This window comes from Nilaparvata lugens, unplaced genomic scaffold (genome assembly GCF_014356525.2).
Source record: "Nilaparvata lugens isolate BPH unplaced genomic scaffold, ASM1435652v1 scaffold2916, whole genome shotgun sequence".
Taxonomy (NCBI): domain Eukaryota; kingdom Metazoa; phylum Arthropoda; class Insecta; order Hemiptera; family Delphacidae; genus Nilaparvata; species Nilaparvata lugens.
This window is the reverse complement of record NW_024090361.1, coordinates 7,491-26,907: the sequence shown is the minus strand read 5'-3', so window position 1 is coordinate 26,907 and position 19,417 is coordinate 7,491. Positions and strand designations below refer to the sequence as shown.

The following is a 19,417-nucleotide window of genomic DNA, read 5'->3' as shown; positions in this document are numbered from 1 at the left end:
CTCGGACTTGAAAACCGATTTCAAGCCGGAAAAGTCTCATTTTCGGCCCTAGGTGCGAAATATACTATTACTGAAAAGGTAAGATACAGATATAAAAAGCTTGGCATCAGCTGATTAAAAGTGAATTGCTCATGTTCGCGGCGCGTATATCTATACGCACTTTTAGGTTTGCACAGACTAAAGTTTATTCATGACACTATTTTTATTATTATTTATTTTACTAGCGGATAACCCGTGCTCCGCAAGGGTTTAATTAAGACTTGACTTACTGGGATCTTGAATAATTTTAAGTAGGCCTATAACCATCCTCGGTAAATTAAGTATCAATATGCAAAATTTCATATTAATCAGATGAGACGTGATGATGCGTCATTCGTGAATTTCCTATCCCGTACGTCTTTAAGCCAATTCTTTCGTTCATTATATTATAGACTAGTAGGTAACCCGTGCTTCGCAAGGGTCTATTTTAAAACTGCAAAATGAAAACTTGACGTAATAAAAAATCGAAAGTTGAAAATAGACCTATAACCATCCTTGGTTAATGAAGAGTCTATATGCAAAATTTCAAATTAATCAGTTGAGTATATTTCAGACGTGATGATGCGTCAAACATAATTCCTATTCCTTACGTGTATAAGCCAGTTCTTTCCTTTATTATAGTATAGAAAACTGAAGAATACATAATACTTGGAAACCTCACAGAATCATATTGATTTTTCCAATACATCAATAAATTTTAGTTCGATTAGGATCCTCCTCAATTTGAATCAGGCAGCCTTTTGTTTTCCCAATTCCAAACAAAATACCTAAAATACTCGTTTCACGGGGAATTCGTGTCTGATAGTACATTATAACTGAAGAATATAAATTATTTCTTATTTTATTGTGATCTATTCATGTTTTTCTTATGAAATTCAATTATAGGCCTACAGCATGAAGACTATGTCCAATTTATTTGTACTGGTGGCAAAATTTTACATTAAAAATAATTATTTGATAAAATCCAAGTTCAATAGTAATGAAAACAAATTCCTTCAAAAAAGTAATTGATAATAATACGTTTCGAGGGAAAAAAATTAAGAACAAAAAATGGGAAACCTCGGGGGATTCGAACCGAGGAACCATCGCTCTGTAAGCAGGCCTTTTACCGCTGCGCTACGTAGATGTTCGTAAATGGTAGTCTTATAACCTGCTCATAGACACACTTTGGGCTATGAAACTTCATGTAGCCTACGGTAGCATAGATGAATTTGAACATTAATTCTGAAAAATCTAGAAGGAAAATTGAAATTTGGGCTTCCAGGTGCACGAGATTGATATTTTTAGAATCTATGTTCAAAATTTGGAGATCTAAATCATTCCCGTTTTTCCGGTATGCAATCCACAAGTTGACATGTTTTGATGCGAACAAACGAACACACGAACAAACACAACCCTACTCTCTCTTATTATAAAAATAGTTAATGATAAGATCATTAAAATCTATCTATAATATAATGAAGGAAAGAATTGGCTTAAACACGTACGGGATAGGAAATTCACAAATTACGCATCATAACGTCTGAACTACTGGACGGATTAATATGAAATTTTGCATATTGATCCTTAATTTACCGAGGATGTTTATAGGCCTACTTAAAATTCTTCAAGATCTAAGTAAGTCAAGTCTCAATTAAACCCTTGCGGAGCACGGGTTACCCGCTAGTAAAATAAATAAGTTCATAAATGGATTAATTTGAAATGTTGCATATTAATATACTCCTTTGGAAGGGTGATTGTTTGTTAATTTCTGCACAGCCTTACTTGTGCTACACTGCTTTCTGAAGCCAAATTGCTTATCTGAGAATAATTTATTATTTTTAAAATACTCAGAGAGTTGCTCCTGCATTATTATCTGAAATAATTTAGATACCTAATATAGGCACTATTGATAATGAGTCTAAAGTTTGATGGATCATCTTTGGAGCCTCTTTTATGAATAGGCCTCAAATGAATATTTTGTAGATCAATAATCATTATATGTGTTGTTTCAAATAAAAGCTGTGATAATATCTTTACTGTTTTTGTTTTTCATAAAAATGTACTCTAGTTTTTGGGGTGGGCTCGTACGCAAGCAAACACAGTACTTACAATAGACAATTGTATTTGTTTAATTTATTCACTTACAAACTAACTAGAGCTAAATTCACAATAGTTGAATTGGAGAACAGATAAGAATTTATATGAATTTTTAACTATGCCTTCTGCTAAAATATATATTTAAATACAATTTTGATGATATGTGTATAATTATAGAACTAGTAAGGCTTTGACTTGTCAATTTCTAGAAATTAGTATTGTTGAAAAAATTAATTTTGAAGTGATCAATGTTGAAGGAATTGATATTATTATGATTGTATAATCAGTGAGGCTTTGTATTGTCAATTTGAATGAATTAGTATTAATAACCTATTTTATCAACATTTTAATATTGATATTAAATTTTTTTTAATGAATAGTTATGAAGTAATTGATATTAGAGTAATAACTGATTTTAGTATGATTAAGTTATATGTAGAATCAGTGAATGTATATCATAGTATGTTTATAATATAAACATATGAGTTTATTTTGGTTAGGAATATAGAATCAGGAAAGCTAAGGCTTGCCAATTTGAAGAAAAAAGTATTAATATTTTCAAACTAAATCACAAAATAATTAATATTAGAGGAATTTTTGTTGACATGAATATATAATGATTAGTATGGATACTCATTTATTTATGCTCAATAGACCAGCCAGGGCTCAGCTTTCAGTGGGTGATAAATTTACAATAAATTCGCATAATTACAAACTAAAAACTAAACTATAAGTTTACAACAATTGGCCTCCCAACACCCCTATAGCCAACCCTAACCACCTTAAATTACCGTATTTGCTAGTGTATGACACGCACCTATTTAAAATAAATTGAAACAATAACATTGAGGTAAAGTTCACCCAGCATAAGCTGAGCTATGGCTAGACTATTGTATGGAATAAGAAATTTAATAACAGACAAGAATTTATATGAATTTTTAACTGTGACTTCTGCAAAAATATATTATCAATATAATTTTTAAAATTTAGGTATAATTATTTCAATTTAATATGAAAATCATAATAGCCATTTAATCATGGATACTCATTTATTTATGCTCAATAGACCAGCCAGGGCTCAGCTTTTAGTGGGTGATGAATTTACAATAAATTCCCAAACTTACAAACTAAAAACTAAACTATAGTTTACAACAATTGGCCTCCCAACACCCCTATAGCCAACCCTTACCACCTCAAATTACCGTATTTGCTAGTGTATGACACGCACCTATTTAAAAAAAAATATTTGCTAGTGTATGACACGCACCTATTTAAAAAAAACTTTTTACTTTTCAAAAAATACAAAGCGAAATTCGTTGGTTCAAGTGATACGTGTGATTTTCCAAAATGAGACAGAATGCCGGTATTTACAGTTTGACAAAAATGTTCACAATGATCAGTCACGATAATCAACAAGTAAGCTTTTCCTAATGTATACTAAGTTCTAAATACAGTATTTTACGTTTTTCAAACATTAATTGAATAAAATCTACGCTATGAACAGAGATATTTTGGAATTTCTCCATATTAAAGTGGAATAAAAACGTTTTTGTCAGTTGCACATAATTTATTCGAGCCGAACTTGAGTTTCAATGCACTAAGGAGGCATCATCTTAAGATGAAAAAACACCACTGAAGATGATGCCTTAATGAAACTTAAGTTTGGCTCGAATAAATTATGTGGAACTGACAGTATCTATTATATTTCAACTTAATTAAATGAATATTTTGTAGATCAATAATCATTATAAACGTTGTTTCAAATAAAAGCTTTGATAATATCTTTACTGTATTTTTTTCATTAAACATGTACTCCATTTTTTGGGGTGCGCATCCTACGCGAGCAAATACAGTAGACTACTTATAATAGACAATTGCATTTTGTAATTTATTCACTTACAAACTAACTAGAGCTAAATTCACAAGAATTATGTTGGAGAAATTTAATAACAGACAAGAATTTATATGGATTTTCAACTGTGACTTCTGCTAGAATATGTATTTAAATACAATTTTTGAAATATATATTTATTTGTATTGAATAGGATAAGCATAATAGCCAATCAATTTCAATCTTGAAATTATTTTTCAACAGTAGACAAATTAGAAAAAAACAATACCTAATATTGTGATGAAGTTCACCCAGCATAAGCTGAGCTATGGCTAGACTAATGTATGGAATAAGTAATATTTTTTTAATTCATAAGGGAGTGATTAATATAAAAAGGATTGATGTAATAAGTAAAGCCCAGCACACACACACATTGATTTTTGTTCGTACGATATTTTTTCCATCCTTATGAATTCTATCAGATTAAACGGAGGTTGACAGACATCATCTGTTTAATCTAATAGAATTTATAAGGACGGAAAAATACTGTACGAGCAAAAAATGATGTGTGTCTGCGGGGCTTAAGGTTTTTGGCTTGACAATTAAAATAAATATAATGGTTTATAATTTTGATAACATAGCTGGGCTATGGCTTAGAAAAATATTAAGAATTTGGAATTAATACTCTTTTCATTGAACTATCAACTAATTAAATATAAGTATTATTATAGAAATAGTAAAGCTTTGGATTGTCGATTTGAAACAAAAATTGTATCCATATTTTTAAAATGAATTATAAAATAATCAAAATCAGAGGGATTATTGAGGTTGGCAAGAAAATATAATTGATATAGATACTGCTCTATTGAGTATTCTCAATAAGACAGCCAGAGCTCAGCTTGTAGCTGATGAAAAATTACAGTAAATTCTCTTACAAACTAAAACCTAAACTAAGCTTACAATAGTTGGCATCTTCAACTCCCATTATAGGCAACCCTAACTACATGAAATCACTTACAATAGGTAAAAGTCTTATTTAAAAAAAATTACTTCCAAACTAAAAAAAAAGAAAGTTTAAAATAGTTGGATTGGAAGAAAATTGATAACAGGCAACAATTCAGATAAATTTTCAACTGAGGTTTCTGTGAAAATATTTTTTTTGGTGAAAGTTACTGGACTTGGGAGTTGAGCCTATGGAAAATTTTTAAAAATTGTAAAATTATTTGAAACATAAATCGAACAACAAGATAAGTTTACTAGACTTGACAGTCCTGGACCTTTTCATTAATATGTTGAACGAGTTGAAAACATGGAATTTGGAATTACAATAATAGGTATTAAATTTGGGTTTTGAGTTTTGTGAACTCAATTACAAATAGCATTATATGTGGTACTTAAAACAAATAATAATTATTTTGAAAAGAGAAATATGATGATATATGGAAGTTAAAGTGTATCAACTAGACTTGGGGTTCCAAGCCTTCACAAATGTAGGGACATTTAAATATAAATGGAAGAGATAAAACTTGAATAATAATTTAAATGAGAATTGAATGGAACAATAAAACTTGAATAATAACTTAAATGAGAATTGAATGGAACAATAAAACTCGAATAATAATTTAAATGAGAATTGAATGAAACAATAAAAATTGTCGTTCTCAACATTTTTATACAAATTTTGATGAATATGATGAATTTTAATACATACCAAAAATTACTGAAGATAAAAAACTAAAATAGCAGTTTTATAAAGAACATTCAAAGGCTAAAGACCTTTATCCAGCTAATAATTACAAGTTGGCTGGAGGTCTATAGACTATAGGTCTATAGAATTGTGTTGTCAACCCTTTTTACTGGAAATAAACCTATAGTTCTACTTGAAGAAAGTTATCTGTCAGAACTAAGAGGAAAGAGTTTAATGCAAGAATTACATGCTGTAAATTGTAAAAATGTCATTAGGGGAATGGTTCAAATCTTTGAATGATGTAACTTAAAAAAAATTATGAGAGAGATAGAACATGCTGTTGTCTAGAGAAATGTGATAATATTTCAAATAATTAACAAATGGGGTAATAATTTGCGCTACATAGAAATTGTATTTTGATTCTTATAATTTTGTTATGAAGTATTCATGCTTTTTCTAATCATGACTTATCAAAGAAATGGATTAATTGAAGTGGGAAAATAGATGATACTTTAAAATTCTTGTTCAATGAAAATTGAAAGAGACCCGAAATTAGTAGCTCAGTACTAACAGCTGTAGTGGGTTAATGTGAACATCTACATCTTCCTAAGTTAGCACCTTTTTCTCTATTACCTTGTTAGCCACAGTTAATATCAGTATTTGATGTATGTTAAGTTGCATGACAAACCATCTTCTATAAAAATTATAAGAGACTCAAAATGAATGGTTTAGTATTAACAGCTGTAGTGGGTAAATGTGAAGTTCTAAATCTTCCTAAGTTGACACACTTTTCCTCCATTACCTTGTTTGCCACAGTTAATATCAATAGTTAATGTATGTTAACCTTCCGGCAGTCGCGCTGTTGTAAAAAGTACAACAGTGTCAGTTTTTTTACTGCACAAAACTATTGGATAGGGTGGTGTCAGTGAATGAGTCACCTATGCATTCCAAAACTTTCCCCCATCACTCCACTGAGTTTCAGTATCATCCGTGCAATGGTTCGGTCTTTAGGTGCCATTTAGTCGTGACAGTGCATAAGTCGCACTGAGCATAAGATAGGGAAAGACTGTGTACGGGGACTGTAAACGAACCAATAACGCAGAATTGATGGCTTTGCTTGATGTACCCTACTGGGCTATGAAATTGTAATCATCCAAATGTTCATAGGCGTAAAATAATCCAAGAAGATGGGATAAGTAATTATACAATCAATTAATATGTTTTGACAATAAACAGAGTACATAACACTAGGAAAATTGGATGTTGTACAAAATACAACACGCGACTGCTCGTGTGATTGAGTAGGGCGCGACTACCGGGAGGTTAAATTGTATGATAAACCCTCCTATGAAAATTAGAACATAACCAAAATTAGTAGTTTATTAGGTCTACTAACAATATTGTAGTGGGTTAATGTGAACATCTACATCTTCCTAAGTTAGCAACATTTTTCTCTCCAGTCTCCTCCCACTTAATTGTGTCACAAAATGGTGGCTTAAGCAACAGACTCGCCATGATAACAAAATTTACTTTCAGTACAGGATAAGAATCAAGAAAACAAGTGAAAGATAATGAAACAAATATGTAAATAGAAAAACTATTGACTAATGTATGCTTTGAAGGTTATGATAAAACTAATTTGTAGTGTTGTATTGGTTGAAATGAATCTGGTCATTTAAACTATATTGGGAATTGTCATGGCGAGTCTATTGCTTAAGACGCCATTTTGTGACACCGTTAAGTGGGAGGAGACTGTATAGCTGGGCCAATGGCAGGCGTTCATGCCCTTGACCAATAGCAGTACTCGCCTACTAGTATAAACTCTGCTGCTATTGTATTCAGTTTTAGTTTATCAGAGATTGACAATAGTGTAACAACCGGAACCGGTCTTTCTAAGTATCAATAAATCTGTGATATTTTTTGACAATTTGTTAGTCTTCTTATTTAATATGAATAATTACCACAAAATCAACTTCTCAACTACACAAAAAGTGAAAACAAATATACTTACTTACTCCTTGGCACTACAGCTAATTCAGAGCCTTGACCTCCTTCAGAAAGCCTCTCCATTCGTCTCTATCAGCAGCCTTACGTCTCCATCCCCTGTCACCCAGCCACCTAATATCGTCCTCCAAATCCTCCAGCCAACGCTTTCGCGGACGTCTTCTCAGCCTTCTTCCTCCTGGGTTGTTCCTGAGGACCTGTTTTACAACTCTTGAGTCACTCATCCTCTCAACGTGTCCCAGCCACCTCAAACACCTCACTTTCATCTCGACAACGATTTGACATTTCTGGAACAGATAACAGAAAACAAATATCCTCAGTCAAAAAACGCCCTCCAACCAAAACAGAGATTGAGTCTCAGTTGCACAAAATTCTGTTAAATTTAAACCGTGATTAAATACCCAGAGAACCAGTCAGAGGAGTTTTTCTTTTCGAAAAGATCTTCTGATTGGTTCTCGTGGCATTTAATCATGATTAAATTCAATAAGAATTTGTGCAACCGGGCATGAGTCTGGAAACCACTATTGACACAATAACGCCATCTTCAAACACCTCACTTTCATCTCGACAACAATTTGACATTTCTGGAACAGATAACAGAAAACAAATATCCTCAGTCAAAAAACGCCCTCCAACCAAAACAGAGATTGAGTCTCAGTTGCACAAAATTCTGTTAAATTTAAACCGTGATTAAATACCCAGAGAACCAATCAGATGAGCCTTCTTTTCGAAAAGGTCTTCTCTGATTGATTTTCGTGACATTTAATCATTATTAAAATTTAACAAGAATTTGTGCAACCAGGCCTGAGACTGGAAACCACTATTGACACAATAACGCCATCTTCAAACACCTCACTTTCATCTCGACAACAATTTGACATTTCTGGAACAGATAACAGAAAACAAATATCCTCAGTCAAAAAACGCCCTCCAACCAAAACAGAGATTGAGTCTCAGTTGCACAAAATTCTGTTAAATTTAAACCGTGATTAAATACCCAGAGAACCAGTCAGAGGAGTTTTTCTTTTCGAAAAGATCTTCTGATTGGTTCTCGTGGCATTTAATCATGATTAAATTCAATAAGAATTTGTGCAACCAGGCCTGAGACTGGAAACCACTATTGACACAATAACGCCATCTTCAAACACCTCACTTTCATCTCGACAACAATTTGACATTTCTGGAACAGATAACAGAAAACAAATATCCTCAGTCAAAAAACGCCCTCCAACCAAAACAGAGATTGAGTCTCAGTTGCACAAAATTCTGTTAAATTTAAACCGTGATTAAATACCCAGAGAACCAGTCAGAGGAGTTTTTCTTTTCGAAAAGATCTTCTGATTGGTTCTCGTGGCATTTAATCATGATTAAATTCAATAAGAATTTGTGCAACCGGGCATGAGTCTGGAAACCACTATTGACACAATAACGCCATCTTCAAACACCTCACTTTCATCTCGACAACAATTTGACATTTCTGGAACAGATAACAGAAAACAAATATCCTCAGTCAAAAAACGCCCTCCAACCAAAACAGAGATTGAGTCTCAGTTGCACAAAATTCTGTTAAATTTAAACCGTGATTAAATACCCAGAGAACCAGTCAGAGGAGTTTTTCTTTTCGAAAAGATCTTCTGATTGGTTCTCGTGGCATTTAATCATGATTAAATTCAATAAGAATTTGTGCAACCAGGCCTGAGACTGGAAACCACTATTGACACAATAACGCCATCTTCAAACACCTCACTTTCATCTCGACAACAATTTGACATTTCTGGAACAGATAACAGAAAACAAATATCCTCAGTCAAAAAACGCCCTCCAACCAAAACAGAGATTGAGTCTCAGTTGCACAAAATTCTGTTAAATTTAAACCGTGATTAAATACCCAGAGAACCAGTCAGAGGAGTTTTTCTTTTCGAAAAGATCTTCTGATTGGTTCTCGTGGCATTTAATCATGATTAAATTCAATAAGAATTTGTGCAACCAGGCCTGAGACTGGAAACCACTATTGACACAATAACGCCATCTTCAAACACCTCACTTTCATCTCGACAACAATTTGACATTTCTGGAACAGATAACAGAAAACAAATATCCTCAGTCAAAAAACGCCCTCCAACCAAAACAGAGATTGAGTCTCAGTTGCACAAAATTCTGTTAAATTTAAACCGTGATTAAATACCCAGAGAACCAGTCAGAGGAGTTTTTCTTTTCGAAAAGATCTTCTGATTGGTTCTCGTGGCATTTAATCATGATTAAATTCAATAAGAATTTGTGCAACCGGGCATGAGTCTGGAAACCACTATTGACACAATAACGCCATCTTCAAACACCTCACTTTCATCTCGACAACAATTTGACATTTCTGGAACAGATAACAGAAAACAAATATCCTCAGTCAAAAAACGCCCTCCAACCAAAACAGAGATTGAGTCTCAGTTGCACAAAATTCTGTTAAATTTAAACCGTGATTAAATACCCAGAGAACCAGTCAGAGGAGTTTTTCTTTTCGAAAAGATCTTCTGATTGGTTCTCGTGGCATTTAATCATGATTAAATTCAATAAGAATTTGTGCAACCAGGCCTGAGACTGGAAACCACTATTGACACAATAACGCCATCTTCAAACACCTCACTTTCATCTCGACAACAATTTGACATTTCTGGAACAGATAACAGAAAACAAATATCCTCAGTCAAAAAACGCCCTCCAACCAAAACAGAGATTGAGTCTCAGTTGCACAAAATTCTGTTAAATTTAAACCGTGATTAAATACCCAGAGAACCAGTCAGAGGAGTTTTTCTTTTCGAAAAGATCTTCTGATTGGTTCTCGTGGCATTTAATCATGATTAAATTCAATAAGAATTTGTGCAACCAGGCCTGAGACTGGAAACCACTATTGACACAATAACGCCATCTTCAAACACCTCACTTTCATCTCGACAACAATTTGACATTTCTGGAACAGATAACAGAAAACAAATATCCTCAGTCAAAAAACGCCCTCCAACCAAAACAGAGATTGAGTCTCAGTTGCACAAAATTCTGTTAAATTTAAACCGTGATTAAATACCCAGAGAACCAGTCAGAGGAGTTTTTCTTTTCGAAAAGATCTTCTGATTGGTTCTCGTGGCATTTAATCATGATTAAATTCAATAAGAATTTGTGCAACCAGGCCTGAGACTGGAAACCACTATTGACACAATAACGCCATCTTCAAACACCTCACTTTCATCTCGACAACAATTTGACATTTCTGGAACAGATAACAGAAAACAAATATCCTCAGTCAAAAAACGCCCTCCAACCAAAACAGAGATTGAGTCTCAGTTGCACAAAATTCTGTTAAATTTAAACCGTGATTAAATACCCAGAGAACCAGTCAGAGGAGTTTTTCTTTTCGAAAAGATCTTCTGATTGGTTCTCGTGGCATTTAATCATGATTAAATTCAATAAGAATTTGTGCAACCGGGCATGAGTCTGGAAACCACTATTGACACAATAACGCCATCTTCAAACACCTCACTTTCATCTCGACAACAATTTGACATTTCTGGAACAGATAACAGAAAACAAATATCCTCAGTCAAAAAACGCCCTCCAACCAAAACAGAGATTGAGTCTCAGTTGCACAAAATTCTGTTAAATTTAAACCGTGATTAAATACCCAGAGAACCAGTCAGAGGAGTTTTTCTTTTCGAAAAGATCTTCTGATTGGTTCTCGTGGCATTTAATCATGATTAAATTCAATAAGAATTTGTGCAACCAGGCCTGAGACTGGAAACCACTATTGACACAATAACGCCATCTTCAAACACCTCACTTTCATCTCGACAACAATTTGACATTTCTGGAACAGATAACAGAAAACAAATATCCTCAGTCAAAAAACGCCCTCCAACCAAAACAGAGATTGAGTCTCAGTTGCACAAAATTCTGTTAAATTTAAACCGTGATTAAATACCCAGAGAACCAGTCAGAGGAGTTTTTCTTTTCGAAAAGATCTTCTGATTGGTTCTCGTGGCATTTAATCATGATTAAATTCAATAAGAATTTGTGCAACCAGGCCTGAGACTGGAAACCACTATTGACACAATAACGCCATCTTCAAACACCTCACTTTCATCTCGACAACAATTTGACATTTCTGGAACAGATAACAGAAAACAAATATCCTCAGTCAAAAAACGCCCTCCAACCAAAACAGAGATTGAGTCTCAGTTGCACAAAATTCTGTTAAATTTAAACCGTGATTAAATACCCAGAGAACCAGTCAGAGGAGCTGTTCTTTTATCTCTATCCATTGCCATTATAACGTGGACCTCACTATACCTCAAAAATCGTATTGATTGATACTTTTGAAAGCTCCTCTGTGAAAAGAGATCTATAACTTTAAAATCTGAAACGAAAATAACTATTAGTTCAACTGTGAAAACAGAATACTAAAAGCGTGAACAAATAGAATAATATACCATAGATGAGGACATTAATGATGAATTGAAATTGAAAATTATTTGAATATGACAACAGAGTTTAAGTTGAATGATAATTAAATTAAATGATAATGATCACCTGATATCCGATATTAAAATGTTAATTTTCGAAAAAATGTAAAAAACTATAGTGAGGTTCATGTTATAACGGCAGTGGGGAAAGATGTGAGAGCAGTGTTGCCGATTCTCGGCCTTGCACTGCCTTTTTTTAATCTCTGACGCCGGTAGCCTATATTTAATGTGATATTAACTGTTCATTATTGTTTGAAAAATCAATTATATTTTATTCGTCAAGGAAAAATATTCTTAAATGATCTAATGAAATATACTTTGTTGCATATTTCAGTACTATGTTCTATTTTAGTTAAAAAAATATTTTAGTTTCTATCTCTCTTTAATTTAGTGAATTTTCTATATTAGATTAGACATATACTATATTATATTATACTATTAATATATTAGAATTGTAATTTCTGTTGTGTCAAGAGGGCTATTATGGGAGGTATTTCTTCCTGGTGCCCTCATATTGTAATGTAAATAAATAAATAGATAAATATTTGCAAATATCTGTTGCATACTCTGCTGCAAGTTTAATGAAATATTTCCATTTTTTCTTTTAATTTAAAATATTTTCAGGATTGAGGTTAAATATGTTTTTAACTAATTATATTACTGCATTGTTAAAGAACGATCTGGGAACGTTGCGGAGCTAGAAAAGGATAGCTCCATCTGCTTTGTTGGATGATAGACAAGGATAGCAACGCCAATGTTGATCAGATACTGCCATTATAACGCAGACCTCACTATTTGCTTGAATCCTATCTGAATAAAGTGATTGAGATAGAGATTTGAAAGAATGAAAGTTGATTTTGAAATAAGAATTCACACTTGGAAGGAAAAGAGACTTCTCCACTAACCTTTGAGTCATGAAGTAGGGTAGCCAAACCTTCGTCTTGAAGTGCAAACAGTTATACATTTACTTCACTAACCACTGAATTATCACTGTTGTAATTGCACTAATTTCGGTACTGAACTTCACTAATAAAATTCCGGTCATAACAACATAGGCTTCACTCTATAGAAGGTATTCCAATGTTCGTCTATGAGAATGAAGGTGAAATTTTATAATCTGAAACAAAAAACTTTATAAGTTCAACTGAAAAACACAATATTGCAACGATCCAGTATAAAGAAATGATTGAGAAAAAGAAATAATTATTGAATGAAAAAAGAAATGATTAGTGAATGAGAATGAAGCTGATATTTTATAATCTGAAACAAAAAACTTCATAAGTTTAACTGAAAAACACAATAATGCAACGATATAGTATAAAGAAATGATTGAAAAAATGATTTATTGAGTGAGAAAATAGTTTATTAGTGAATGATAATGAAAATGATCAGCATGATGTAATTTAAGATGATATGGTATATATGATTTGTACTCGCAATGCACATTGAATATATTATGTACTTCCCTATAAGATGAATCAACATTTTTTACAAACAGATGAACAATAGATGAAAAATAAATTAACAATAAGTAACAATAGATAAACAAATAAACAATAGACGAATAGAATAGTCTAGAAATTAGATTGAAAGAACAAAAATCATACCAAAAACCTATAAATACTACTCATTGACTCTACGGACATTGAAGAGCCTTGGCCTCCTCCACAAGTCCTTTCCATGAATCTCTGTCCTGTGCTCGCTGTCTCCACCTTCTGATGCCCAAGGATTGAAGGTCTGCCTCCACGTCGTCCAATCATCTGTTGCGTGGTCGGCCTCGTCTTCTTTGCCCCCCTGGATGCTGAGATTATTCCACAGCTCTACTCATAGCCAACCATTCTTCCACAGTGATAACATATAAAACCGTATCTGTACAATTATTTTTACAAAACAACGATTTCTGCAACTTCATGATCTGGAATTTTGTAGTTCAACTGTGAAACACAACATTGAAAAAAAATTCATCTTATAGTAAAATTATAAGTAGATGATGATCAATATGATGCAATGGTAATGGTACAGTATATGACTATTATAATCCCAAAAAATGCCTGCCATAACATTCAAGACAACATTCAAGTGACTAGAATCATAGATAAACAATAGCATGAGTAGATATCCCATGGTATAGGGCATTGATGTCGCAACTTTTACTGTTATCTCAAGCCGATAGTCCACGTAGTTCTTTCCCGTGAAGCTGTGTGATGCTGGTAGTCTCTCACATTGTGCCGTTCATACACTCTCACCTTAACAAAACAGTAAAAACCGACAGTAATCGATAATAATCGGCTTGAGATAACGGTAAAAGTTGCGACATAAACGCCCTATACCATGGGATATCTACTTACGCTATTGCTTATCTATGCTAGAATGCAATAAATAACATAATTCCAACACATTTCTGACATAATGTTCAAGACATATAGTGAAAATGCTTCAAGTAACCACACACAGCCTGTTCAAGATGCAACATAGATCTTCCTAAGCATGCACTGAACCGGGGACGTACGTAAGAAACAGTGCAAAAACAAAAATGTTGATAAAATTCTCAACTTGTTCCAGAAGCAACAAAAATCATTCAAAGCATGCACACAGTTAACATGGATAAAAAGATGTCAGCTTTTGAGAAGATGGGCTGAGATGGATCTGAAACAAAGGACTTGTAACAGAAACAGAAGAATCAAATACAATGTAGATAAAAAACACAAATTCAAAATGTAAAATGATCACTGAGTGAAAATGAAAGAATAACTGAGATCTAATGTATATTTGAGAAGAGATGCTGCGATGAACCTGAAACATATGGTACTTAAAAACAAATGAATTGTATAATATAAATTGTAAAATAGAATAATTTTAATATTAGTAACTATTTCATGTACACTAAATAGTTTTGAACATGTGTACACTGGAGAAGAGAAGCCACGATGTACCTGAAACATACCAAGAAACAGACCGATTGTTTGTCCTACAACATCTATGAGAGTTTTTTCTCTCAAAGATACTTATTGGAGAATTCTTGGATTTCTAAAGAATATCTCCAATTTTTTTCAAGGGTCTTTACTTAAATCTAAACTAGGTATAGCACTACCTGAACTACCAGAGTCCTGGTAGTTCATGTAGTGTTATATTCGATGTGCCCTACAGCATCTATGAGAGTTCCTTTTCCTCAAAGACACTTATCAGAGAATTCTTGAATTTCTCAAGATCTCCAATTTTTTTCAAGGGTCTTTACTTAAAACTAAACTAACCTAAACTAGGTATAGCACTACCTGAACTACCAGAATCCTGGTAGTTCAGGTACTACTATATTTGATGTGCCCTACAGCATCAATGAGAGTTCCTTTTCCTCAAAGACACTTATCAGAGAATTCTTGAATTTCTCAAGATCTCCAATTTTTTTCAAGGGTCTTTACTTAAAACTAAACTAACCTAAACTAGGTATAGCACTACCTGAACTACCAGAATCCTGGTAGTTCAGGTACTACTATATTTGATGTGCCCTACAGCATCAATGAGAGTTCCTTTTCCTCAAAGACACTTATCAGAGAATTCTTGAATTTCTCAAGATCTCCATTTTTTTCAAGGGTCTTTACTTAAAACTAAACTAACCTAAACTAGGTATAGCACTACCTGAACTACCAGAATCCTGGTAGTTCAGGTACTACTATATTTGATGTGCCCTACAGCATCAATGAGAGTTCCTTTTCCTCAAAGACACTTATCAGAGAATTCTTGAATTTCTCAAGATCTCCAATTTTTTTCAAGGGTCTTTACTTAAAACTAATCTAAACTAGGTATATCCATCACTACCCGATCTACCAGGAGTGATGTGCCCTACAGCATCTATGAGAGTTCCTTTTCTCAAAGACACTTATCAGAGAATTCTTGAATTTCTCAAGATCTCCAATTTTTTTCAAGGGTCTTTACTTAAATCTAAACTAGGTATAGCACTACCTGCTATATTTGATGTGCCCTACAGCATCAATGAGAGTTCCTTTTCTCAAAGACACTTATCAGAGAATTCTTGAATTTCTCAAGAATATCTCCAATTATTTACAAAAGTCTTGACTTGACACTAAACTAAACTATGGCACTACCAGAAACACCAGGAATGAATGATTATACCCTACAGTATCTATGAGAGTATATTACTCTCAATAATACTTAATAGAGTAGAGTGGAAGAGATCCTTGAATTTCTCAAGAATATCTCCACTTTCCAGCATCTCCAAGGGTCATCTACCCTCTTTGATGTAACTTGTGTATTTCCTTTATCGATATAGTATTACTTATAAACTGAATTGCATGCAAGTTAACTCCTAAATTAGGTTAGAAATCAGTTCAACCCCAAGCTATCAAAGATAGCATTGATCTCAAGTTCCCCGCCAACTAGCAAAGGCTAGAGGCTGTACTTTCTAATCCCCCGCCAACTAGCAAAGGCTAGAGGCTGTACTTTCTAATCCCCCGCCAACTAGCAAAGGCTAGAGGCTACACTTTGCTAATATTCATTCAGTCTTAAAACTAAACTTAGATCTATGATGTCTTAATTCTAATTCTCAACTCAAATTCTATTATTCCCTTTTCTAAGTTTGCTGAAGGCACTGTCATCTAATATTTGCACAGCCAGTCTCATAGAACAGATCAGACCAGGCCACAGTGTAATAGTACTCCACCTACTCATCAAGTTAGTGCTGTACTGAGCCCGCAACCATCATGAAAAAGCTGTGGAACCACCACAAAGGGCACTGATCAGAAATGAAATACTCGACTGACAACTGCAAATAGCCTATCGGGACCCTGACCACTCAACCCCAATTCATAGTGATTTTCTTACTTCACAGTCAACCACAAACCACAAACAAACAGTGCACAAGTCCGTCAAGTTGTTGGCACGGAAATGCGATCTGCAGGTCTGTGACTCCTAACTTGAAAGCACCCATTGGACTCAGAACCAACCAGACGGAGCTTGACACTGCCGAGAGGGTAGGGCTGAACTGTTTTATAATAGTAACCACCACAAACATCCCTAACATCTGTATTATGGGAGAGTGTTAGAAAATGCTAGCCTGTCATAATATAAATACCAGATAACTCATACCAAATTCACCGATCCATATCTTATTGTAGTAGAGCTGTTCTTCATGAATAACTGATGTCTTCTGATAATCTTTACTTCAGTTGTATATCAATCCTGGAGGAATAAGGAAAACTAGATTAATAATCATAATATATTGATAAATAGTGTGTTTTGTCAACTTTTTAAATGAAATAGATAATATATGATTATATCTTATGGAATAGAAATGTATTTTCTTATTAAAGTTTGTTTCTCAAATTAAAAAGACCAGACTAATTAGAAAAAAGGTATCGAATTTTAAACTATTTGCCAAACCTCAAAAAAGTATGCTTAAAAAAAGATAACTTGATCAAATAATATTGAATTTATATAACTATAAAAAAATAAAACATTGTAAATAGCATAACTAAGTAAAAATATAGGGCTGACTTTTATTGAAATAATCAAATTATGCATTAATATAGACTAGCATGATTTAAATTAAAATGATAAGACAATTTGTTGTTTTAAAATATATTTTGAAATATTTGAGAAGGCTAATATCTATGCTCAAAAATATTTTAAAAACAGAAGTACAGTATTGAAATAGAAAATTGGAAATAAATTTACTTTATAATGTATGTGGTAATTTCAAAATTTCAACAAAGTTAAAGTTGAATAATAAACAAATTAATAATAATAAACCGGCTAAAATGAAAGCTTCAAAGAAAGTTCATTTCAAAATTAGAATTTACACTTGAAAAAAGATACTTCAACTAACCTTTAAAGCAAGAAGTAGCGTAGGAAAAAATTACACTGTTTCATATTTACTTCAATAACCACTTGATTTGATTGTAGACTTTACTAATTAAATACAGCTTGTAATAATATATTTATAAACACTTGCAAAGAATAACACGAAACGACTTTCACAACACAGACTCAACTTGGTGTGACTTGGAACAGAGACTACTGGGAACTGAATTTGTTGTCTGCTTTATCCAGCTGACTTTCACTGCCTGGTACCTGCTCAGCTGTTTAATCAGTGATGTAGAATACTGTTATGATCAAAAAAGTCACACGATCAACAATGTTACTTGTTGAAAAAATACTCTTAATAAATTAGAAAATTATTCATAGAACACAATATAATTTTCTTCCTTTCCAATTCGAATTAAAAGAAAACATTTCTTAAAGCACCCTATCTGAAAAATAGATTTTCAAAAAGTCGAAATTGCTTGCACAGCTAGAGAACGTTCCACAGTTATTTGAAAAGTGAAATCTGAATTTGAACTATCAATTTTTTTGTGTATTGCCGCCAACTAGCAAAGGCTAGAGGCTATACTTTCTAATCCCCCGCCAACTAGCAAAGGCTAGAGGCTATACTTTCTAATCCCCCGCCAACTAGCAAAGGCTAGAGGCTATACTTTCTAATCCCCCGCCAACTAGCAAAGGCTAGAGGCTATACTTTCTAATCCCCCGCCAACTAGCAAAGGCTAGAGGCTATACTTTCTAATCCCCCGCCAACTAGCAAAGGCTAGAGGCTATACTTTCTAATCCCCCGCCAACTAGCAAAGGCTAGAGGCTATACTTTCTAATCCCCCGCCAACTAGCAAAGGCTAGAGGCTATACTTTCTAATCCCCCGCCAACTAGCAAAGGCTAGAGGCTATACTTTCTAATCCCCCGCCAACTAGCAAAGGCTAGAGGCTATACTTTCTAATCCCCCGCCAACTAGCAAAGGCTAGAGGCTATACTTTCTAATCCCCCGCCAACTAGCAAAGGCTAGAGGCTATACTTTCTAATCCCCCGCCAACTAGCAAAGGCTAGAGGCTATACTTTCTAATCCCCCGCCAACTAGCAAAGGCTAGAGGCTATACTTTCTAATCCCCCGCCAACTAGCAAAGGCTAGAGGCTATACTTTCTAATCCCCCGCCAACTAGCAAAGGCTAGAGGCTATACTTTCTAATCCCCCGCCAACTAGCAAAGGCTAGAGGCTATACTTTCTAATCCCCCGCCAACTAGCAAAGGCTAGAGGCTACACTTTGCTAATATTAATTCAGTCTTAAAACTAAACTTAGATCTATGATGTCTTAATTCTAATTCTCAACTCAAATTCTATTATTCCCTTTTCTAAGTTTGCTGAAGGCACTGTCATCTAATATTTGCACAGCCAGTCTCATAGAACAGATCAGACCAGGCCACAGTGTAAT

The 19,417-nt window shown here is 33.7% G+C and overlaps 1 long non-coding RNA gene across 4 annotated transcripts; it reads right to left on the bottom strand.

Annotated features, from left to right (window-relative positions):
* Nucleotides 1-2,024: 2,024 nt before the first annotated feature.
* LOC120355574 lies at nucleotides 2,025-18,188 on the bottom strand. 4 transcript variants are annotated; one of them, XR_005573598.1, is made up of 7 exons: nucleotides 17,988-18,188; nucleotides 17,249-17,341; nucleotides 13,756-14,082; nucleotides 13,054-13,265; nucleotides 7,648-7,927; nucleotides 3,386-6,715; nucleotides 2,025-2,935 (listed from the first exon to the last, which is right to left on the bottom strand). It is a non-coding gene; the product is annotated as an uncharacterized LOC120355574 (long non-coding RNA). The 4 variants fall into 4 exon arrangements; XR_005573600.1 differs by having other exon boundaries at nucleotides 13,793-14,082; XR_005573597.1 differs by lacking the exon at nucleotides 13,756-14,082.
* Nucleotides 18,189-19,417: the final 1,229 nt, after the last annotated feature.